The 24,000-nt window shown below is 45.3% G+C and overlaps 1 protein-coding gene across 3 annotated transcripts in view; it reads left to right on the top strand.

Moving 5' to 3' along the window:
• The first annotated feature begins 22 nt into the window (after positions 1–22).
• The window catches only part of LOC122254346 (uncharacterized), a 190,533-nt gene continuing 166,555 nt past the window's right edge, over positions 23–24,000 (top strand). For 2 of the 3 annotated variants that reach the window (XM_086551297.1, XM_086551300.1), the window contains exon 1: positions 23–85. The gene's annotated coding sequence lies outside the window, so the exon portion shown is untranslated. The remainder of the gene's footprint in view (positions 86–24,000) is intronic. The other variant, XM_086551299.1, reaches the window with a different exon arrangement.

The following is a 24,000-nucleotide window of genomic DNA, read 5'->3' on the forward strand; positions in this document are numbered from 1 at the left end:
CGGGCGTCGCGATGGTTAGTTCAGTGCGCCTCGTGAGCTGTTCCGATGAGCAGCGGTGCGATTGAATACCTCGGTGTGTGTTTATGTGAGTGTCCACGTACGGTGATTATTATTAATATTATCTTAGTGTCGGAAGTGTTTCAAAGGTTTCTATAATGTGTGCTTTCTCAGGAGAGTTGCGCAGAAAAAGTAAGGGTGGAAGAAAAATGATTTGAAAGTGTATTTTATTGTCCAAACCGAGAGGGGAATTTTTCCTTTTTCGAAATGAATGGTGGACAAGTAACCAAGGTTTGTACAGTAACTATCACGTCAAGGCTCCGTGCAGGACGCAACGTGCACGACAGATGTTCTTCGTTTCAGGGAGCAAGGAGACCACAACGCAAGGAATTATTCAAGCAAGCTGAGAAATTTTGAAAAAAAAAAAAAAAAAATTGGTCGGTTTTAGAGCAAATCCACGCGCGACCGATTCCGTTTTTATTATTATAATCAATTCAACGCGTTCGGCCGATGTTTACGATGCTTATGAAAAACACACATCATTGAATACACGTTTATTTACACGGAAACTACCGCGATACAAGGAGCAGACAAGTCGTGCAATAAAGCAAAATGAGACAGGAGTCACCGCCGCCCATATCAAGGCGTCGTCCAAGAGATTACAGTCATTAGCGGAAAGGATTGTGATCGAAATGTCCAAGGAGGAGCTGGAGAGGAGAGGGAAGGCGAGGGAAGATCACGAAGGAACTAGAGAGACTGGGGCAGCTGAGAGAGGAGAGGGAGGGAGGGAGGGAATGAGGGAGAAGGAAAAGGGGGAGGAAGGAATAGAAGTGGGCATGGAAGAGGGATAAGGGAGGGAGAAGGAAAAGAAGTGGGCATGGAAGAGGGATAAGGGAGGGAGAAGGAAGAGAAGTGGGTATGGAAGAGGGATAAGGGAGGGAGAAGGAAGAGAAGTGGGTATGGAAGAGGGATAAGGGAGGGAGAAGGAAAAGAAGTGGGCATGGAGGAGGGATAAGGAAGGAGAAGAAAGAAAGGGAGTGGGCATGGAAGAGGGAGAAGGAAGGGAGAAGAAAGAAAGGGAGTGGCAGAGGGAAACGGAGGAGGAGTGCGAGAAGAAGGAGAGGTAAAGGAATAGGGAGAAGTCGGAGAAAGAGGGAGCTAGAATGGACGGGAGCTAAAAGAAGGAGAGGGAGAGGAAGGAACAAGAGAAAGACAGAGACAAATGAAGCAAAGTGTGAAGTGATGCGGCAGAAAGAGGTGACCACAGGCACATCAGAGCAGAATTAGTCCCCAACCGCCGAGTCTGGAAGGAAATCTAACGGCCAGGACAAGCACAGGCGTTGAGAAGGGGGGGTAGGGTGGGGTTGGTGGGGTGGGGGTCGGCAAGGGAGAAGGAGGGGATGGAGTGGGGCAGGATGAAGGAAGAAAGAGGGGGAGGGGGTGAAGGGAGGAGGAGGGAGGGAGTGAGTGGGTTGTCAAGCAGTCATAGATTTCTCGCAGATAATTAGTGATATACCGAAGGAACCTGAATGTGCTAAAATAATGTAAAGAAAAAGAAAAACGTGGAAAGTAACATATATATATATATATATATATATATATATATATATATATATATATATATATATATATATATATATATATAAATGCAGCCACGACCTCGAACGGACTGTAACCGGATCGAACTACCGAAATTCGGTAAAGAAAAACTGTAATTTCGAAAGACAAATACACATTGGAGCATATGGATAGTTTATACAGTTTGTACTTTTAACCGAACCTGTTTTTTCCCCGAAAAAATACAGCATAGCACCCTAACAGCCAATTACAGTATAGTGGATAGTGAATAGTCTCAGAAAAAAACAGACTTTAAGACCGACAAAACAGCAAGCACTCACAGACAATATGCCACTCACAGACACCCACAGACATCCACAGACATGCACTCAATATAACCACACTCGAACACCTGTCAAAACCAAACAAATAACACTCATAAAGAAACACAATTACTTGTCTTATTAAACCAGCCTATAGACTTAATCCATTGGTAATTTACATGGCGACAGGCAGACAGCCTGACACACGGATGAGGGTAACGCCCGAAGGTCAGACTAGGGGGTGGGGCTGGGGGGGAGAGGGTCTGTGTAAACAACTGTGTATCTTGGGTTCAGGATAGGCCTATATTTATGGCTTTTTAGGCTGTTTTTTTTTTTTTTTTTTTTTGGGGGGGGGTGGGGGCGAGTGTGACAGAAGAACGGATCAGTTAATGCATATTTCTGACCTCCTTCGTTTATTGTTCTTCTTGTTATTATTATTATTATTATTGTTATTATTATTGTTATTATTATTATTATTGTGCTGAAGTTGTCATAGATCAATCATGTTATTATTATTATTATTATTATTATTATTACTATTATTGTGCTGAAGTTGTCATAGATCATATTATTATTGTTATTATTATTATTATGATTATTATTATTATTGTGCTGAAGTTGTCATAGATCAATCATATTATTATTATTATTATTGTTATTGTTATCATCCTTTTTTCTTTTCCGTCTTCCTCATATCACCATCATCATCATCATCATCATCATCACCATCATCACCATCATTATGTCATGAATATCAATCTATATTTTTTCAATTCTCCTAACTACCAAATCCCTTCGTATTTATTCATTTCCACGTGTCTGCAATGCGCTCGCCCCCCCTCCCCCCCCCTCCCAGTACCCTAACCTTACCTCGGTTACTATACTGTACAATTATCTAAAGCTTGTCATGCGCATAGTAATGCCATTTGCATGGTGCCGAGTCATGAGTTTATTGGAATAACTTTCGCTCGTATATATGGGAATATAAACTTATGATTGTGTTCCTTGTGCATGGCAGATTGGATCTCGTGTGCATGATCATGGTGCTTTGCGAGTGCATGATCGAGATTTAGATTGTTGTATGAATGTTAATCGCATGACTGGCGGATGTTATGTTGATTTGTTGAACTATATGTCTATTTATATGTATGCATGTATGTTGCATGGGTGTGGTTTGTGTATGTGTGTGTGGGGGGGTGTATGTGTGTGTGTGTGCTTGTGTGTGTGTGTGTGTGTTTGTGTGTGTGCTTGTGTGTGTGTGTGCGTGTGTGTGTGTGTTTATTTTTATCTTCGCTCGTGTGTATTTCCCCCCTTTACTTAATATTACCCATTATTCTGCATAATAATCTTCTTCCCATGCAAAATACCTGGGAATCCACTTTCCTTGCTGTCTGTACATTTACTTTCACGACAGAACGGGCTCTCAACGTGACAAGAACATGTGTACAACGAACACTCTTGGTCAGTATGGCGGTAAGGAGAGGAAGGAGGAAGGGGAGGGGGGGGAGGTAGGTGTCAAGGGTCTGTAGGAGGGGGGGGGAGGGGATGGGCAAGCACTGCATTGCATGGTTGTCAACGAATGCGCTTGGGTTGCAGATTTATAGGTGAGAATCAAATGCGATTTGCAACGGGTAGTGGTTGCAGGTTTCGAGATGGTTTTGAATATTTAAAGAAGTTTGTTATTATCTTGTAGAGGCGATATTCCTATATTCTTTTGCCAGGGAGTTGATCATTTCATGCATGTTTTTGAAATGCAATGGTAACATGCTATAAACACACGTACACGTTGCTGTCTTTTTCTTTATTCATTTATTTTCACCTTTATTTTTTCCTATTTCTTCCTTTTTATTTGTCTTTTTCTATCTGCTTCCATCTCTCTCTCTCTCTTTCTCTTTCTTTCTCTGCATTTGTCAGCAACTAACAAACGTCTGGAGAGGTGCGCATGCGTGCCGATCCGTGTCAACATATGCTGTCTCGTCAACATACTCCCAGGGCAATACAATCAGATATCGAACGAATACCTGAACTGATAAGATAACCGTAAAAATCTCGATAAGAATTAAATTGAGAACAGAGGACAGAACTGGGAAGTGGTTAAATCACAGCTGTTGAGGTTAGGGAGTGCGAGGGGGGGGGGGGGGGCGGGTCCCTTTTGGTTGGTGGATTTTCGGTGTGGTTTATCTAGGGGAGGTCGTGGTTGGTGTGGGAGCTGGGGATCTATTTGACTTCTTTATGCATGTGTGTTAACTGGAGTTTTTTTTTGTTCGTTTGTTTGTTTTGTTTTGTTTTGGTGGAGTTGCCTATGAGCCGGTGGTGGGTGATAATTTTTTTTTTCCGTCTTATTCTCTCTGTCACTCTCTCTCTCTCTCCCTCTCCCTTCCTTCCTCCCTCCCTCCCTCCTTCCTTCCCTCCCTCCCTTCCTTCCTCTCTCCCCTTTTCTCTCCCCCTTTCAGGCTCTCCCCCAATCCCTCACTAACATCACTCGCCCACTCACACTCACTCATTCGTTTTCTCACTCTCACTCTCTTATCCCCCCCCCCTTTGGACGCTCGATTGCCATTATCCTGTCATGTCTCCTACCGTGAATATAGATCATATAGATTATTATTTTAAACATTATTAACGAGAGAGAAAAAAAAAACGCTCGTAAGTTTCATCGTAAATTTGGCATTTTACCGATGAGATTGGCGCACATGCATATTTTTGGGATTGCATTCCAGTGTAAATAACCAATGATTCAGTGCATTGCTTTTGCTGTCGTAAATATGCACACCAGTATCATGCAAATACATTATTCTTGTAGTGTATTCCGTTAACCTTGAAATATAAACGCATTCCAAGGGACCCAAACAGCTGGGAATCATTAAATGTGGCGGTCAAATATGCACACATTTCGGGATGGTTGATCAGCTGTTCGGATATCCCCCCCCTCCCCTCCCCCTTCCTCTCCCTCAACCCCCTCCCTCCCTCCCTCCCTTAAAAGTGTAAACAGCAGGCATGGATGCGGTGGTTCAGGGCATCTAATTGATAAGACTGATAAGATGTTTCTGCTTAATTAAGAGGGATGTGAAATTGTGTTGATGTTTTTTTTGTTTGTTTGTGTGGTGGTGGTGGTAGGGGGTGGGGGTGGGATGTGTGCCTGTATATGTATATGTGCGTGTGTGTGTGTGTGTGTATGGTTGTGCGTACGCCTCTGTTTTGCAAGTGTGAGGGTAAATGTAAGAGTTTGTGTGTGTGCGTGTGCGTGTGCGTGTATGCTCTCACTTATTTATAGTTTCGTGACGTGCGCGAAATGATCGCCATTAATTCGAAGCGGAGGCAGTGAGGATCACCGGCACACGCTCAGAAGCCATCCTTGTTCTACACATCTACACACTCACAGACGCTCTTTCTCTCTTTCTCGCTCGTCACCCCCATCTCTCTCTCTTTCTCTTTCTCTCTCTCTCTCTCTCTCTCTCTCTCTCTCTCTCTCTCTCTCTCTCTCTCTCTCTCTCTCTCTCTCTCTCTCTCTCTCTCTCTCCCCTCTCTCTCTCCCTCCCTCCTTCCCTCCCTCCCTCCCTCCCTCCCTCCCTCCCTCCCTCCCTCCCTCCCCCCCTCTCCCCCCTCTCTCTCCCGCTTGCCAGAGTGTGTGAAATCAGCGACGACGCCTCTTGACTGCAGTAATTGTTGCTTTTCACCGCCAGGAGAATGATTTTTTAAGGCGTCCTGTGGCTCAGTAGTTCACCGGGGACCCTCAGGTGGAAGGGAGCGGGGGGGGGGGGGAGGTGATTAGCTTTTGTGAGCTGCTGTTATGCACATACACGTTTACCGTCAAGGATGTGCGTGAGCCTTTTTTTTAAGAATTGTCTGTGGTGCGCATTACGAGTGTGTTTTATGTGCGGAAGGTGGGGTTTTGGGGCTGTTCATTTCGTGTGTGTTTGTGTGTGTGTGTGTGTGTGTGAATGAGTGGGGAGGGGGGTTAGCGTTTAGAGGGGGTGGAGTTGGGGGGTGGGGAGGGGAGAAGTGTAAGAAAGAAAGAAACAAGCAAAGAGAGAAAGCTGCTAGAACTTTCTAAGAGTGTTTGTGTATTTTGTTCCTCGTGCACGTGAATTCCTCTTCATTATTATTGCAACATAAATTCAAAATGGAGGAGGGTGAAACAAGGAGGGGAAACGGTGGTGATTAATCCTCTCTAAAACTGTAATTCGCCTTTTTGTCTTTCCCCTTTGCCCCCCTCCCTCTCCCTTTCCCTCTTCCTCTCCCTCTCCCCTTCCCTTCTCTTCCCTTCCCTTCCCTCCTCTTTCCCCTCCCATCCGTCCTCCTTCCCTCTCCCGTATTTACTACTTTTTTCCCTTTTTGTCTTCCTTTTCCTTCTCTCAATTTATTTCTTATTCCCCTTCCTGAACCCTCCTTCCTCTTTTCCCCTCGTTACTCCTCCTCCTCTAATTCCACAGGGGATGTTTTTAAACTTAATCCCCTTTGGTAAGTCAGCGAAACCACCTCCATCTCCTCCATCCTCGTCCCTTCCTCGCCCCTCCTCTTTTTCCTCCTCCTTCTTATTCTTCTTCTCCTCCTCCTCCACCACCTCCTCCTCCTCCTCCCCCTCCCCCTCCTCCTCCTCCTCCTCCTCCTCCCACCTCCGCCTATCCATCCCCCTCTCCCTTAACACCCCCCCTCCTCCTTTTTGCCACCGACCTCCTCCGGTGATCGACGCCCCAGATAAAAGGAAAAATAGGACCCCTGTAAAACCTCCCGGTCGTCCACAGCGCCCCCCCGAAGTGGTTGTTGGTCCGGGCTGATTTTGCGGTGAGCCCGGAGTAAGGAGGGAGGAAAAGGAGGAGGATGGAGGGAGGGAAAGGAGGAGGAGGGAGGGAGGGAAAGGAGGAGGATGGAGGGAGAGGGAGGGAGAGGGGGAGGGAAAGGGAAAGGGAGAGGGAGAGGGAAAGGGAGAGGGAAAGGGAAAGGGAAAGGGAAAGGGAAAGGGAGAGGGAGAGGGAGAGGGAGAGGGAGAGAGAGAGAGAGAGAGAGAGAGAGAGAGAGAGAGAGAGAGAGGGAGAGAGGGAGAGGGAGAGGGAGAGGGAGAGGGAGAGGGAGAGGGAGAGGGAGAGGGAGAGGGAGAGGGAGAGAGAGAGAGAGAGGGGAAGGGGAGAGAGGAAAATAGGCGGACAGACAGACAGACAGATGGTTTAGAAACAGACACACGTACGCGCGCACGCACAAGTAAACATATCAATCAAGCAAGTAAGCACTCTTGAATACCCACACGAAGGAGGGAAAGCAGAAGGACCAGGAATTACCAAGAGATTTGCGGCGTTGCTTGCGGGTACAAGAGCATTCCAACTCGGCCGTTTCTCTCTCTCTCTCTCTCTCTCTCTCTCTCTCTCTCTCTCTCTCTCTCTCTCTCTCTCTCTCTCTCTCTCTCTCTCTCTCTCTCTCTCTCTCTCTCTCAATTTACTTCCGTTTTTTAAATAATTTTGTTTACTTGTCGACTTATTTTTTCATGTGGGAAGAGCTGAACAAGGCGGGGGGGGGGATGTGGGGGAGGGATGGAGGGCGGTGGGGGGGGACTAAGGATTACCTTGGGGGTCGCTTCAGGTTGGCACTTTTTCTCCCTGCATGTCGGTTTTTTTTCTGAAAGGTCTAGTTATTTTTTTTTTCTTGTTTGTTTTCTCTTCTTTTTTGTCGGATTTCTTCGCCTTCATTAAGGTAAGGTACGATATATGCCCTGCTTTGATTCTTTCCCTCTCTCTCTCTCTCTCTTTCTCTCTCTCTCTCTCTCTCTCTCTCTTTCTTCCTCTCTCTCTCTCTCTCTTCCTCTCTCTCTCTCTCTCTCTCTCTCTCTCTCTCTCTCTCTCTCTCTCTCTCTCTCTCTCTCTCTCTCTCTCTCTCTCTCTCTCTCTTTCTTCTTCCTCTCTCTCTCTCTCTCTTTCTTTCTTTCTTTCTTCCTCCCTCTCTCTCTCTCTCTCTTTCTTCCTCTCTCTCTCTCTCTCTCCCTCTCCCTCTCCCTCCCCCTCTCCCTCTCCCTCTCCCTCTCCCTCTCCCACACACCCATTCACTCACACACTTGCACATAGACGTCTGTCCATCAGTCATTGCTCTTCTTAAGACGCTACTTCCCTCTAAGGTATGGCTTCCACTACAGATGTTTTCATGTTTTTTTTTTTTTAAGCCGAAATGCTGACTCTCTCGGGCTGACGCTGACCTCTCCTCGTGTTGTTGTTGCGCTGTTGTTGTTGCATTGTTGTTGCAGTCAGTTGATGGTCAGTATGCTTGTTTAGGCTACGTCGTTTAGGTTAGTGGTTCGTCAGATGTTTTTGTTTTGTTTTGTTTTGTTTTACTTGGAAAGTGTTTTGTGTTTGTTTTTCGTGCGTTATTCTTTATTTTTGTTTTCCTTACTTTTTGTGTCAGACCCTATTTTAGATTTATTTTTAGTGTGTTTTTTCTTTTTTTCCGTATTTTTTTTTTCTTTTTATTGCAAAACCTTTTTTTATGATTTTTTTTTTGTCCTTTGTATCGGATTTATTTATTTTTCGTTCTATCGTTTTTTATTTGATTTTTCCTTGTCTTTTCTCTTTGGTTTGGGCGGCTTCGATATCAATACCTCTCAGGGCATGGAAGGGAAGGAGGGTCACTTGAACCTTAAGAATTTTGGGTGCGGTTTTGGGCACCTCTTTGGTAACCCAAGCAATACCATTACCACATCGTCACGTGCCCTTCTCTCCCCTCAGTGCCCCTTTCTGCCTTCTCATTCTCCTCCTCCTCTTTCTCCTTTTCCTCCTGCTCATCATGCCTCCTCTGCCTGCTTCTTCTAATCTGTCTCCTCTTCTTTTTATTTTTTCTCTTTCTCCTTCTCCTCCTCCTTCTCTTCCTATCCCTATTTCTCCTTCCTCCTCCTTCTCCTCCTATTCCTCCTCCTCCTCCTCTTCCATGCTTATTGTGGGTGCGTGGGAGTGCGTGCGTGCATGCCTGAGGCGAGGCGATGGTAGAAGGGTACTTTAGATTGCATTGTCGCCCCTCTTACCTGTCTCCTCCTCCTCTCCCTCTTCTGCTCCATCTCCTTTCCCCTTCCCCATCCCCAATACTGCTCCTCACCCCTCTCCTCTCCCTCTTTACCGTTCCCTTTCCCCTTTCCCTCTCTCCTCTCCACTTCCCCCCTTCACCTCTCCCCATTCCAACTCTTCTCCCCTCTACTCCCTGCCCTTTCCTCTTACCCCCTTATTCCCCACCCCTTCCATCTCTCCCCTCCCCCTTTCCCTCCCCTCTTCCATATATCCCGTGCCCCCTTCCCTCCCCCCTTCCATCTCTCCCCTCCTCCCCTTCCCTCCCCCCTTCCATCTTTCCCCTCCTCCCCTTCCCTCCCCCCTTCCATCTCTCCCCTCCTCCCCTTCCCTCCCCCCTTCCATATCTCCCGTGCCCCCTTCCCTTCCCCCTTCCATCTCTCCCCTCCTCCCCTTCCCTCCCCCTTTCCATCTCTCCCCGCCCCCTCCCTCCCCCGCTCCTGAGGTTAAGGGCAGCTGCTCCGCGTGCCCTGAGGGTCTTCCGGCCGCCCGTCCGCCCGCTCTAGCCGTGTCTGCTTCCCGGCGCCATCTTGGCTTCTGTTTGCATGTCGTGAAGAGACGCATTGTGCTTGGGCGTGGCCGGTTGTTTGCTTTTGTTTGAGGTGGTTGCTTGGTTGGTTGTTTCCGGGTGTTTTTTTTTGGTTTTGTTTTTGTTTAGGTGGTTGTTTGTTTGTGTGTTTGTGGGTGGGTTTGTTTGTGTGTTTGTGTGTGTGTGTTTGTATGTGTGTGTGTGTGTATGTATTTGTGTGTGTGTGTGTGTGTGTGTGTGTATGTGTGTGTATTTATATAGGTATGTATGTTTGTTTTCGGTCCCGTGTACGGGTATTTTGCGATTAAAAAAAAAAAAAAAGTTCACTTAGCTTCTTTTAGGAATGGGGGATTGAATTGGGGGGGGGGTAGGTGGAAGTCAGTAGAAAGTTGGAAAAGTTAAGGAAGAAGAAAAGAGGTGGGAGGTCTGGGGGGGGGGTGTTAGATGAATTGTTCCCGCCGGGTGATAGTAGTTCCTGCAAGTGCTTGCAACCCTCCCCCCCCCAACCCCCCGCGAGGAACGACTCCGTGGAATGCCAATTACCTCATTAGTGGTTGTTTGTTCTTTCTTCATCTTCTTCTTCCTCTTCCTCTTCATTCTTTCTTTCTTTTTGTCTTTCCCTCTCATTTTTTTCTCCATCTATTCTATCTCTTGGCTTTCCCCTTCGTTCTTATCCTCCTCCCCATCTTTTTATTTTATTTTTATCTATTCCCCTTCTATCCCCCCCCCCCCTCTTTCTCCCTCCCCTCTTTTTTCTTCCTTTCCCCCCTTCCCCCTTCCTCTTTTTCTTTCTCATTTCTCTCTTTTCATTCCCCTCCCCCCTCTTGTCCCTTACACCTATCCCTACCCTTCCCATCTTGCAAATTCGTATCACCCCCTATATCCCCCCCCCCCCCCCGCCTATCCTCTCTTACCCCATACTCTCCTCCTGTCCTACCTTTCTCCCTTCCCCTATCCTAGACAAACTGACTGGCGAAAAAATCTGATTTTGATATAGGCCTATATCAATATATATGTATATATATGTATATATTATATATATATATGTGTGTGTGTGTGTGTATGTTTGTGTTTGTCTATTTTGATCGGGTTTTATCAGCATATATATATATATATATAAAATGTATATATATACATATATATATATACATATATATATATACACATACATACATACATACATATACATATATATAATTGCGATTATTTTAATCACAGTTATTAGGCCATCGTTTATTTTTCAGTGTCGTGATTTCAAAGTTCGAACGGTTGAGCTCATAGTAAGACTCAGAGATAACGAGTTTCAATTACAATATCGGTGATTTATGATTACGGAATGCCTTATCAGTGCATTTAGTGGTCATTGCATGTTTATTTGATAGTTTAAGCCTGACTGATTGAATGTTTATGTTTTGCAATGGTATTTGCAAAATCTGCTAACTTATTCATGCGTTCTAATGTTGTGGATTATAATGTTAATGATAACAATTATAATTGATATAATAAAAGTAGTGGAAATAATGCAAAATTACAGTAACTGTAACTACAACAAAACAACACTTCCGATAATGATAATAAAAGTAACAATAATAATGATAATAATAATAAAAAAAAATGATGATGGATACAATAATAATATTCCACAGACGAATCAGCTGATTATTAGTCCGTGGACGATCTTGTCAAGAGATTAGTTCTGTCCAGAAATTTCCAGAAAAAAGGCGAGAAAGCAGTTTCCATGGCTGGTTAATTGATAGTGTTTCAGCAAGCGGGCTAATTGCGGTGTTGGCTAATCTCAAAGGTAACGACGTTCTGTCACTCATTACCTAAGATTAATCTTGAGTGTGGAGTGTGGGAAGGAGATTATCTTTGAATATTTGCATATTTGAAGGTAGAACTTCATTTGTCTTTTTTTATTTTTTTTATTCAGTTTGTCTTTCTTTTTTCCCCTGTTTTGGTATTTGATGTTTTTCTTTTTTTCTTCTTCTTCTTTTATTAATTCCTCTGCATCATATCTATTTTTTTTATCCCCCTCCCCCTCCCCCCTCCCCCGTTCCGTTCTTCCTGTCTCTCTGTCTTCTGTTTATCCCTCCCTTTTTATTAACTTAATGGCTCATCTTCCTTCCTATTCTCTTTTCCCCCTTTTCTCTCATTCTCTCCACTCTCCCTCTCCCTCTCCCTCTCCCTCGCCGCCTCCGAGAGTAAGCGAGCGCATCACGCCGTCTTAAAGTAGGCTAAGGAAAGGGTTATGGCCAGGTAAGAATCCGAGAATGTCTTGGGAGCGAAGGAACATAAGGGAGAAGAGAGGGCGCGAAGGAGAAAGGGAGGAGGGAGGGAGGGAGGGAGAAGTAGGAGGTCAAGAGGAGGAGGAGGGAGGGAGGGAGGGACGAAAGAGAGGTGGGAGAGGGGGAAGGGACGAAAGAGAGGTGGGAGAGGGGGGAGGGACGAAAGAGAGGTGGGAGAGGGGGGAGGGACGAAAGAGAGGTGGGAGAGGGGGGGGGGAGGGTAAGGGGTAAGGAGGAAGCAGAGGAGGAGGCAGAGAAGGAAGGGTTGAGGTCCTGCACGAACTCAGGTCTCTTTGTGCGGCCTCCTTTGGCGTCGGGGTCCGTTCTTCTTCGGGGATTTCATTGAACTTTTGGAAAGAATGAGCGTTGGATCTTCATTTTTTTACAGCAGTATTGCGTAAGTCATGATAGAGTAATCTACGTATTTCTTATTTAAGCTAACCTGAAGAATATAGCTATCAGTCAAAGAATAGTAAGTTGGCCTCCGGGTAATAATAGCCTAGAAGCGTGAACAGTAAAGAGCTCCAGGTAGCCATGCTCCTAGGATTACGGGAGATAGAGAGACAATAGATCGACATCCCTCCTGTGACATCTATCTGACAACCTGACCTCCTGCTGCACCCATTTACAAACTGTTGTACGGCGGTGTCAGTTGCCCGCCACCCAGCCGATGGTCAGAGGGAGCAGACAGCCTTCGATCGCGCTGTCTGACGTACGATTCCCTCTCTCTGTCTCTCTTTTTCTCCCGTCTTTTTAAACGTTCATATTGCCAACAGGTTTGATAATACGCGATGAAAGCACGGTTTCTTTGAAAGCCCTATGTCATTCTTGATGACGAGTGCTCGGGAAACGTCCATTTAGCGAAAAGATAATAGATCTTTTGTTGGAGAGAAACCCAGCCACCCACCCCCTTTTCCTGGATTTATTTCGCCCCGGGACAAAATAGCTTCTGGGAAAGGGAAACCCGACAGTTGCCACTCACGAGGGTCCCTCCATGCGCACCCGACGGATGTTGGTTTTTATTGTTTTCCGTGCGTATAATCGCAGTCAAAAGGCGTTCTCATAACCACCGCCAATCTCTCATTGTTGCCGTCCCTGACAACGTCTCTCCAGGGAACGTGATCAGCTGTGAGAGTTTCTTCAGGCAGGCGGGCGAGCGAGTGTCGCAATTACGGCCGGGATTTTTGTTTTTCATCCTCGACAAAAAGGATGCATTACTGCTCGTTACAACAAAGGCATTCTCCCTTTTTTCCCTTCCTGTGTCATTCGATTTGTCGTAGGAAGGAAGAACTAGTTGCTGTTTTTTTTTATACTAATTAAACGGTTATTGTTTACTCCGCCGGGTCGAAGGATCAAGTCAGTCCTTTTTTACGGCAGAGGAAGAAAGTTTGTTTACGTTTTCAAGCCCAGGATGTGTTGATAGCGGGGTCGGGCGCTCGAGAGGGAGAGGGAGAGGGAGAGGGAGAGGGAGAGGGCGAGGGCGAGGGCGAGGGCGAGGGTGAGGGTAAAGGCCAAGAAACTCGCTGATAATTAAGACAGACCTGACCGTGTCAAGAAAGGAGGGAGAGGAGGGAAAGGGTGATAGCTAAATCTCGGGTTGATAGATGATCCTTCTCCTTGTTACTGTAACCTCTCTTTCTCCCATGTCGAGTAAGTGATAAGGGAGGTTGAAAGGTCCTTAGTGAGTGGTTGAAGGCTAAGTCATCGCCGTCAATAGTCGTTGTAGTTATCAATATTTCGTAAGTATCAATTTACTGCCATTTGCGATTTTGCCAGATTTCTGCTTGATGAAAGTTGGTTTACCTGACACTTTGAACTTTCTTTTTCTTAACCTCATTTATATATAAAAAAAACTCGGTTCCTTCACTTCCAAGCATGATACCTGACAATAAAAGTTAGAAGTGATAGAAAATCATTAGAATATACATGGCCAAAAATACCTACGATGGTGAGTTAGCAAAAACAGAATGAATGAGAGAAAGAAAATATTAGCACGAGCAAAGAAAAACAGCAAAAATACCAAAAAATATAATGGCAAGAAACGCCAGTATTCAAGAAAAAGTAAGATTTGGGCCTAAAGGGCATAGAAAGTCAAAGAATGAGGACAAGAAAGCACTTGATGTTGTAGATTATAGTTTTAGAAATTTAATTTATTGCTTAGATATGTACTGCAGATAAATGGGCGGATAGGAGGTAGATAAGGAGGCAGATATATAGTTGGGTGGATTAGCTTATAGCATTTTTAGCAGCTGGGTGTAGCAGACATCTGTGCCTATTTAGTTTATTTGTTGCGAAACCGAATTGCTAAGTATGAAATGTAGGCCTATCTAGTAGATACCTGACGGTGAAAATACTCAAATAGTGTTCTGATTGTTAAGCAAAGGGATAAATGTTCTGTTTGTTAGGCAAAGATGTGTGTTCTGATTGTTTGACAAAGGGATAAATGTTCTGACTGTTATGCAAAGATGGTTGTTTTGTTTGTAAAGCAGATGAGTGTTCTGATTGTTAGACAAGGGAATAAATGTTCTGATTGTTAGGCAAAGGAATAAATGTTCTGATTGTTAGGCAAAGGAATAAATGTTCTGCTTGTTAGGCAGAGGAATAAATGTTCTGCTTGTTAGGCAGAGGAATAAGTGTTCTGATTGTTAAACAAGGGAATAAATGTTCTGCTTGTTAGGTAGAGGAATAAATGTTCTGATTGTTAGACAAGGGAATAAATGTTCTGATTGTTAGGCAGAGGAATAAATGTTCTGATTGTCAGGCAGAGGAATAAATGTTCTGCTTGTTAGGCAGAGGAATAAATGTTCTGATTGTTAAACAAGGGAATAAATGTTCTGATTGTTAGGCAGAGGAATAAATGTTCTGATTGTTAGGCAGAGGAATAAATGTTCTGATTGTTAGGCAAAGGAATAAATGTTCTGATTGTTAGGCAGAGGAATAAATGTTCTGATTGTTAGGCAGAGGAATAAATGTTCTGATTGTAAGTAAAGCTCACGCGCCGATAGTGTCCGCACGTGTGACTGACTGGCCATACTTATAGTCTGAGTTTGGTATGCGCAGCGGTGTGTGTCTGGCCAGCGACTGACACAAGGGCCAGCGAGCGACGGAACACTTTCTCTGCCGATGCCCATACCCAGGGCAACAGCCACGCTAACTCTGTGGCCTGTTGATTTGCATGGCGTTTTAGAAAGATGTTTTTTTTTTTTGGGTTATGTTTTTTGTTTTGTTTTTTTAGTGGGGAAGCCTTTTAAGTCAAGGTGTTATGAGTCTGTGGGCCTTGTTTGGATGAAAACCGGCAAGTTTGGAGGTGTTTTGCTCGACTGTTAAACTTTCATGCATATATGATTATAGATTTCTGGATTTGTCACTCGTGATTTTTATCATTATTGTTATTATTATTATTGTTATTAATATAATACATCATCATCATCATTATTATCGTCATTATTGTTATTATTATCATCATCATTATTATTATTATCATTATCATTATTATATTTTTTCATCATTGTCGTTACACTTACTTTTATTATTGTTATTAATATCATCATTATTAGCCTGACGCATACTTAAGACCACAAGCTCACTCGCATTTGTCGCCGCCCCATTTCCCTTATACAATTTTAATCATTCGATCCGCATTTCACACCAGAGGACTTTTCACCGACCGCGATTCAACACCGCATCGGAACTGGCCCTAAGTGCAGAGATTTGCAAGTGCGCCGAGCAGGTGAATCTACCGCGCGCGCGCACTGGGCGTTCGGACGATAAAAGGAACGGGTGGGTTTGAGGGAAGTCTCACCCGCACGCCGCACGTTCGTAAGGGTTAGATATCCCTACCCTTACCGTGCGAGCCTCGGCCTTATCTACGGGGGGTCTTAAGGCGGAGGTTGGGTGATTTAATGGCGTCTTGACCCTACAGGAGTGACCCCTGCAGCGGTGGCTACGCCCTTTTGGCGGACTGGGATGAGTCTCCCCTTCGCGATCTCCCCGCCTCTCTCTCCTTCGTCTAATTATGAGTTTGTTTCGTTTGTTATTACTTGTGGTTTTGTTTTGGTTATGTTTTTTTTATGGGTAGGTTGTTGATGTTTCCTTCTTTCCGTGCTTTGCTTTCCTCTGTCTCTGTCTCTGTCTCTGTCTCTGTCTCTGTCTCTGTCTCTGTCTCTGCTTCTTCCTCCGGCTTTCCTTCATTCATGCTCTCTTACTCCGTTCCCTTTCTTCAATCCTTTTCTTTTTTTTCTTTTGCCTTTCCGGTCTTCCCGCCTTCGTCATTCTCCCTCACCTTCCCTCCTTTCTACTCTCCCTCCATCACTCCCCGTTTTTACTTTCCTCCATTTCTATCTATCTATCCTTCCCTCCCTCCCTCCCTCTGCCTCTCCTTTCTCCCTCATCCTTTCGACTTCTTTCCCTTCCACTTGCCCCACCCATCAACCACCTACCCCCCTCAACCACTACTCCTCCTCACCCATCTTCCCTCCTCAATTCCCTCCCTCTCTCCCTCCCTTCCCCCCTCTCTCCCCTCCCCTCCTCTCCTCTCCTTCCCTCCATCCCTTCCCTCCACCCCTTCCCTCCACCCCTTCCCTTCCCTTCCCTTCCCTCCCTGTTTCTCTCCCTCCCTCCCTCCTTCCCTTATTCTCTCCCCCTTCCCTCCGCTTCGTTCCTTTCTCGCTCGCTCTTAGAATGCAGCCTCAGTGCGAGGTTGCATGGTGCTTGCAGGCTCGCCTTGTTTGCCTGGCAGATCAAGCAGAGTGTGCGTCATCTCAAAACCTTGCAGCTTCATCCATAATGGGAAAATTTTCGGAGCTCAGACTTATAGCAAGAATAATGTATATAATGTCGTTGTCAGAATACAAATGCGATTACTGATGTGCCACAACAAGTTAATTATGAAAGTAATGATTATAATAAAAATGAATATGGAGTGGATGGCCATTTTATGACTACGGTGTCTTGATAGTCTTTAATTATCTTGAATATTTTGATGTGTAGTTAATTAAGTACATGACTACAGCAATGTAATAGTGCTTATTAGATGGTCTGAATTTAAAAAGGTTTGCGCATTAAAAAAAGAAAAAGAAGATTTATGTATACACAATAATGTTTATATAAATGTTAGTCGGATTAAATAAAGCACTATCGGTGGGCGATTTTTAGATTAACATGTACATAATCGGTATCGTAATGAGTAAGATTTATTTTGTTTTCTTTAATGAAAGGGGTGATCAGTGACCTACTTGTGTTCACTGTTGAAAACGTTCTTGGAAATCAGGTTGGATTAAAAACGGGGAAAATTCAGAATTTTTTTGCCGTTAGATCGGCATTGTTGTCCGCTGTAAGTCGTTAGATGATCATTCAAAGACATGATACAAATCTAAAACACGAAAATATGTTGTTACAATATACGATAGATTGCTCTTTTACCGAAAAAAATTGAAAGGGTAACGGCATTTTGGACACTGGGCAGCAAGATGCCACGTGATTAACCTGCGGTGTGTCGGGCGCCGCGCGAGGTGGGCGGAGCTTGGCATTGGTACTCTTGACGTCATAGCCGCGCTAGCCAATCAGAGGGAGCGAAGCTATCACCTTCATTTTCAAGTATAAGTAACGGGCGAAGGATGTCATTTCCTCGGTATTGCGTAATCCAAGTATTTCTTGATCGTAATTGTAAGTGATTCTTGTAGTTATTGTTGCAAAGCCTGTGGATATTAGGGGAGGGTGTTGATATTAGGGCAGGGTGGCTATTAGAGTGAGTTTGATGCCCATTATGATCCAGATGGCACAGTACAGATGGTGAAAGTACCGTTGCTCAGAAGAGGATCTAAATGGTACATATATTAAGAGATTTATAAGAAAAAAAAAAGGCACGGGTGTTATAGAATGAGTGAAAAAAAATAAGATTTATAATTGCAAATAGTAAGGGAGTTGATGTAATACATTTAACATTTAGCGAATATGCAACCGACTGTATGCATTAGATGTTGCAAGAAATTATTCCAGAACGGCAGGGAGATGCATTATCCCTTGGGTAACTCGGCGTGGACTTGCTAAGTGGAATTATCCCAGAATTATCCCAGGGGAAGGTAGGAGGATGTGTTCCCTCCCTCCCCCCTTATCCTCCTCCCTTCCCTCCCCCTCCCCTCCCCTCCTCCTTCCTTTATCTTTCTCTCCCCTCCCTACCCATATGTTACTCTTTCCATTGCCCCTCCCCGTTTCCTCCTACTCCCTTTCCCATTTCCTCGCTTGCCTCTCATTCTATCCCCTTGTCCCTTCTCCCTTCTCTTTCCCCTCCCCCTCCCTTCTCTCCTCCCCTTCCCTCCCTTCTCCCCCCTCATCTCCCCTCTCCTCCCTTCTCCCCCTCATCTCCCCTTCCCTCCCCCTTCATTTCCTCACCCCATCCCCCCAAGCCCATCCCATACCCGCCGGCACATAGGCAGACTGAGGCAGACTGGGCCGAACACCTGCCTCGCTTGCAACCTGGCCCACTAACACGCGCAACCTGTCATGAAAATAGTATGTATGTCCCAGATGGTGGAGGAGACGAATAAATGCTCTCGGATACATCGTGTGTGTGTGTGTGTGTGTATGTGTATGTGTATGTGTATGTGTGTGTGTGTGTGTGTGTGTGTGTGTCTGTGTGTCTGTGTATGTGTATGTCTGTGCGTGTGTGACAATAATAATCATAATCATGTTGCTATTTTTAGCCAGCATGTCTATTCGTTCGGAGGCTAAACTATTTAGAATTGCCAAGTAGCTTGAACTATTTATTGAATAAAAAAAAATAAATCTATTTGCAATTGAAAGAGAGATTGACATTCCCGAACTTTCTCAAAAAAAGAAAAAAAAGTTTTATCGAACGGAACCCCAAGCAAAGGCCAAGGTCAAGGCTTAGTTATTCATGACGGGAGTGTAGGCTTCGTGTTTTTGTATGTTTGGTAAGTAGCTGTGGGTAGGGTTGGTTGTAAGTTGGTGACCGAAGAAGTAGACAGGAGGTGGAGATAAAGAGAGGGAAAGGGAAAGTGAAAGGGAAATGTGGGGAGAGGGTAGAGAGAGGGAGGAAGATAGGGATACAGAGATACAGAGATACAGAGATGGAGACGGGCAGAAGCAGAGACAGAGACAGAGGGACAGATAGACAGAGTGGCAGAGAGAAAGAGAGATTCAGACAGACAGACATGGATATATAGACAGACAGACAGACAGACAGACAGACAGACATAGAGTGACAGAGAGAGACACATACAGACAAACAGACCAGAGTAAAAAACAAAGGCACGAAATAAGAGAGAGAAAAAGATACAGAATTCAAAATAGAAAACCGCGCATAAAAAGAAGGCAAGTGGTATTGAATAAGAGGCAGAAATGAGCGCCCATTGCATGCACAAATGACGGCGTGGCACGAAGGTCGGACGCAAAAATTGGCAAGTGACGAGGGAGTGAGAAGCTCATGTGCACTCACAGGTCAATACAAGGAGGGAGAGTAATGAGGCCGGGAGGGAAAGGGGGGGGGGGAGGCATGAGGGGAAGGGGTGGGGAGGGAGGGAGGAGGAGAGGAGGGATGGGGAGGGGAGGGGAGGGGAGGGAGAGAGGAAGGGAGGGGAGGGAAGGGACAGCGGAGAGAGTAGTTAGTGAGTGAAGAAAGCCAGGATAATGGAGCGAGGGAGGGTAGAGAAAGGAGGTGGGGGAAGGGAGTAAAGGAGGTAGTAAGATAAGGGAGAGGGAGGCAGAGGGGGAAATGAGACAGAGAAGGAGAGAGAGGGAGGGAGGGAATGAAAGGGAGAGAGAAAAGGGCTTTCGTTGTTTGCTAGGAGTGAAGGTTGAGATGGCACTGATATGCGACTCATAAACATTTACTTCCCTTCCCTCCCCTTCCCTTCCCTTCCCTTTTCTTCCCTTCCCATCTCTTCCCTTCTCTTTCCTTCCCTTCCCTTCCCTTCCCTTCTCTTCCCTCCTCTCCCCTCCCCTTCCCTTCTCTTCCCTCCCCTTCCCTTCCCTCCCCTCCCCTCCCCTCCCCTTCTCTTCCCTCCCCTCCCCTCCCCTTCTCTTCCCTCCCCTTCCCTTCCCTTCCCTTCCCTTCCCTAGTTATTTACTTGGAAATACTTGGAACTCAACATAAACCTCTAGGAATACCTCCATGCAGTTCTATACTTACAAACTTACTTATAATCCCCCATCCATAACTTAAGCTGCAAAAGTACTGGGGAGAATAAAAGACTCAAGACAGTATATAACGGTTGTACTTCTTCTTCTTCTTCTTCGTATTTTTTTTTTTTTTTTTTTTTTTTTTTTACCGAAGAACCCCCAGCGTGGGCGAGGGAGCACGCACGTGGCTGCCAGGTTCAACGAGGTTCAATAAGTTCGCTTTCCAGATTTATGAGCGTTAATTAGTCTCTCCTTTCTGACTGAGCGGCGCCGGGCTCGGTTAATGGGTTGTTTGGCTGCGCTCAGATTAACCTATCCTCTTGGTAGGAGATCGGGGGGGGGGGGGGCAAGGGGGGGGAAGGGGGGTTTATTAGGGTATCTTGATTGGATTTCGTATTTAATTTTTATTGGTTAGGTTACTACTGTCATGTCTATTTATAGTATTTTGATAAGACTTGTTTACATATTTATTGTTGGTTATATTAATTGTATTTGTTATTGTTATTTGTATTATCATATCTGTCCCTATTAGTAGTAGCGTTAGTAGTAATAATAGTAAAAGCAGTAGTAGTAGTAGTAGTAGTAGTATCAACAGTAACAGTATTAGTAATATTAGGGTAGTGATAGTAATAGTAGTAATAGCAATAGTAATAGTAGTAATAGTAGCAATAGTAATAGTAGTAATACTAATAGTAATAAAAGGAGTAGTCATAGCAGTGCTAGCAATAGCAGTCACAGTGGAACGTCCTCACGCCCTTATGTCCCGTAAGGGGAAAGACCCCGCCTCCATTCACGGCTCCTTGACGCCCACGCCCACTCACTCATTCACTGACTCACTCACTCATTCACTCACTCACTCACTCATTCACTCACATCCGCACACTCACCAACATTCACTTATTTCATCAAGAGAAGAAAGCAAAGGCAACATTCTCTCACTCACTCACTCACTCACTCATTCAATCACTCACGCTCTCGGGGGGACTTCGTGTCGAAAACCTCGCGCTCGGCGCCTCGGCGCCCACTCACTCAAGCACCTCGCCCGTGATTTTCCGCGAGTTAAGGCGCCAGAGTGGAGTCATTCCTGTGATTGCTCTTGGTGATTTCTTATGTTCTTTGTGAATTTTACTTTTGGGAGACTTTTTATTTTGAATTAAGGGGGGAGGGGGAGGGGAGGGGTGGATGGGCGATTGTTTTTTTTTCTTTTCTTTTCGTTTCTTTTTTTTTTGTTTTGTTTTTGGATGTGATTTTTTAAATTTCTTTTTCGGGTGTAGTATGTATTCAGGTATTTTTTGAGTGACACTATTTTGATTTTAATGTTGATTTATTTTTGGATTTTGGATTTCTGATATTTTCTGAATTAGTTTTTTTTTTTCGTATTTTTTCGGTATGGAATTTAATCGAATGTACTTGTCCCATTCTGATTTTGGTTAATTAACTGCCTATTTAAATAAATCATCAAAATTAATTACACACGATTCACCACATTTGATTTAAAATAATAAAATAAAAAAAAACGGTCTGCCGAGTCAAAACTCTGCCGTCGAGATTTCACCCCAAAATTATTTCTGAAAACAATGAAGTATTTCGGTGATATTTCATCTTTCTTTAAAAAAAAAAAAAAAAAAAAAAAAAATCTCAACACACACTGATAACGTCTCGCTTCGTGGATCAGACCAGTCTAGATATTCGAAATTCATTTAAAACGAAAGAAAGAAAGGAAAAAAAAAAAAAATAAAAAAAATTGGGCAAAGAGCTTCGAATTCCCACGGTGCCATTTCTCGAAGTCATTGCCACGCCGAGAGATGAGGTGAGAAGTGATCCTTAAGTGACATTGAAGAATTTCGAGTGCTTGGATTTCTCGGCTGATTTCCATGGGAGAGGGAGAGGGGTGGGGGTGGGGATGGGGTGGGAGGGATGGGGTGGGGAGAGGGAGAGGAGGAGGGGGAGAGGGAGGAAGAGGAGGAGGAGGAGGGGGATGGTTTGGGGGGGAGGGGAGGAGTGTGGAATTCCCATTCGTCGGGTGAGAAATATGGATGGTTAGATTGTGTTTATGTATTATTATTTTTTTTTTGGGGGGGGGGATGGTTGTCTTTTGTTTGTAACTTTTTTTTTTTTGTATTTTCCCTTGTGCTTCGAGTCTATAGGGTACCTAAAGGGGTTTCTCTTTCTCTCATTCTCTCTCTTCCTCCCTCTTTCCCTTTCCCTCTTCCTCACTCCCTCTCTCCCTTCCCCCCTCCCTCTCTCCCTTTCCCTCTTCCTCTCCCTCCCTTCCTCTCCCTTCCCCTCTCTCCCTCCCTCCCTTCCTCCACCCCCACTCCCTCCCTCCACCCCCACTCCCTCCCTCCTTCCCCCTTTCCCTCTTCCTCTCTCTCCCTCCCTCCCTCTCCCTCCCCCACCCTTCCTCTCCCTTCCCCTCCCCCTCCCTCTCTCCCTTTCCCTCTTCCTCCCTCTTCCTCCCTCCCTTCCTCCACCCCACTCCCTCCCTCCCTCCCTCTCTCCCTTTCCCTCTTCCTCTTTCTCCCTTTCCCTCTTCCTCTCCCTCCCCCCTCTCCCTCCCTCCCTTCCTCCACCCCCACTCCCTCCCTCCTTCCCCCTTTCCCTCCCCCTCTCTCCCTCTCTCCACCCCCACTCCCTCCCTCCCTCCACCCCTACTCCCCTACTCCTGTGTATGTTTAGCGCTAGACAAAGGGATCGAAGTTATGAAAGGAAGGATTAACCTGCGCAGAATATTCGATCTCAAATACAACCAGGGTCTTCATTGGGTTAATTTTCTTTGTTGTGTTTGAACTGACGGTGGTCTTGCGTTTTTATTTGTTTGTTTGTTTGTTTGTTGTTTGAGTGATTCATTTTTTTGTTCTTGTTATTTTCGTATGTGCTTTTGGATGGGAAGGTTTATTTGATACTAGCAATGTGATTATAATTCATGTTCGCTTTCTATCGATCTATCCTTCTCTCCTCCTTTCTCCCCTCCCTCTCCCACTCTCTCTCTCTCTCCTATTATCCCTCTCCTTCTCCAGCTCCTGTTACCCCTCTCCTCTCTCTCCCTCGCCCTCCCTCCATTTCCTTCCTCTCTCTCTCCCTCTCCCTCTCCCTCTCCCTCTCCCTCTCCCTCTCCCTCTCCCTCTCCCTCACTCTCTCTCTCTCTCCCTCGCCCTCCCTCCATTTCCTTCCCTCACTCTTCCCCCACTCCTTCCTTCTGCCCTCCTCCCATCCATTCCTTCTGCCCCCCTCCCCTCCTTCCTTCTGCCCCCCTCCCATCCCTTCCTTCTGTTGGTGCTCAGAGGCGGAGAAAGCCAGCCCTTGCGAAAGAGGATCAGCCCACACAGGATGTTCTGTGTAAAACTGCCGATCGGCGGATGGACCCTGGGCCCTTGTGTGCTTTCCTTCTCCCTCTCCTTCCTTCCTCTCTACCTCTCTCCTTCCTTTCTCTTAACTCTGTCCCTCTTCTACATCCTTCTGTTCTTCTTTCTCCTTTTTTTTTCTCCTCCTTCTCCTTCCCTCTCTGTCTCCCCCCTTCCCTCTCTGTCTCTGTCCCTCTTTTACATCCTTCTCTTCTTCTTTCTCCTTTTTTTTCCTCCTCCTCCTTCCCTCTCTGTCTCCCTCCTTCCCTCCCTCCCCTCCTCCCTCCCTCCCTCCCTCCCTCCCTCCCTCCCTCCCTCCCTCCTCCGTCAAAGGCGGCGTTTCGGAGGGACACCTTTCAGGCGGGGCAACCTGAGGACCTTCTCTAAATATTTTCCTTGGCTGCCTTTTCTGAAGTGGGATTGTTGGTGTCTCTGGGTCACACGGTTGATTGTTGTTGCTCTTGCTGTTGCTTTTGTTGTCGTTGTTCTTGCTGTTACTATTGTTGTTGTTGTTGTTCTTGCTGTTGCTATTGTTTTTTTTGTTGTTCTTGCTGTTGTTATTGTTGTTGTTATTGTTCTTGCTGTTGCTATTGTTGTTGTTGTTCTTGCTGTTGCTATTGTTGTTGTTGTTCTTGCTGTTGTTATGGTTGTTGTTGTTCTTGCTGTTGTTATTGTTGTTGTTCTTGCTGTTGCTATTGTTGTTGTTGTTGCTGTTGCTATTGTTGTTGTTGTTCTTGCTGTTGCTATTGTTTTTCTTGTTGTTCTTGCTGTTGCTATTGTTGTTGTTGT

The sequence above is a fragment of the Penaeus japonicus genome, unplaced genomic scaffold (assembly GCF_977035675.1).
Source record: "Penaeus japonicus unplaced genomic scaffold, GWHDUDI00000001_assembly GWHDUDI00000025, whole genome shotgun sequence".
Classification (NCBI taxonomy): domain Eukaryota; kingdom Metazoa; phylum Arthropoda; class Malacostraca; order Decapoda; family Penaeidae; genus Penaeus; species Penaeus japonicus.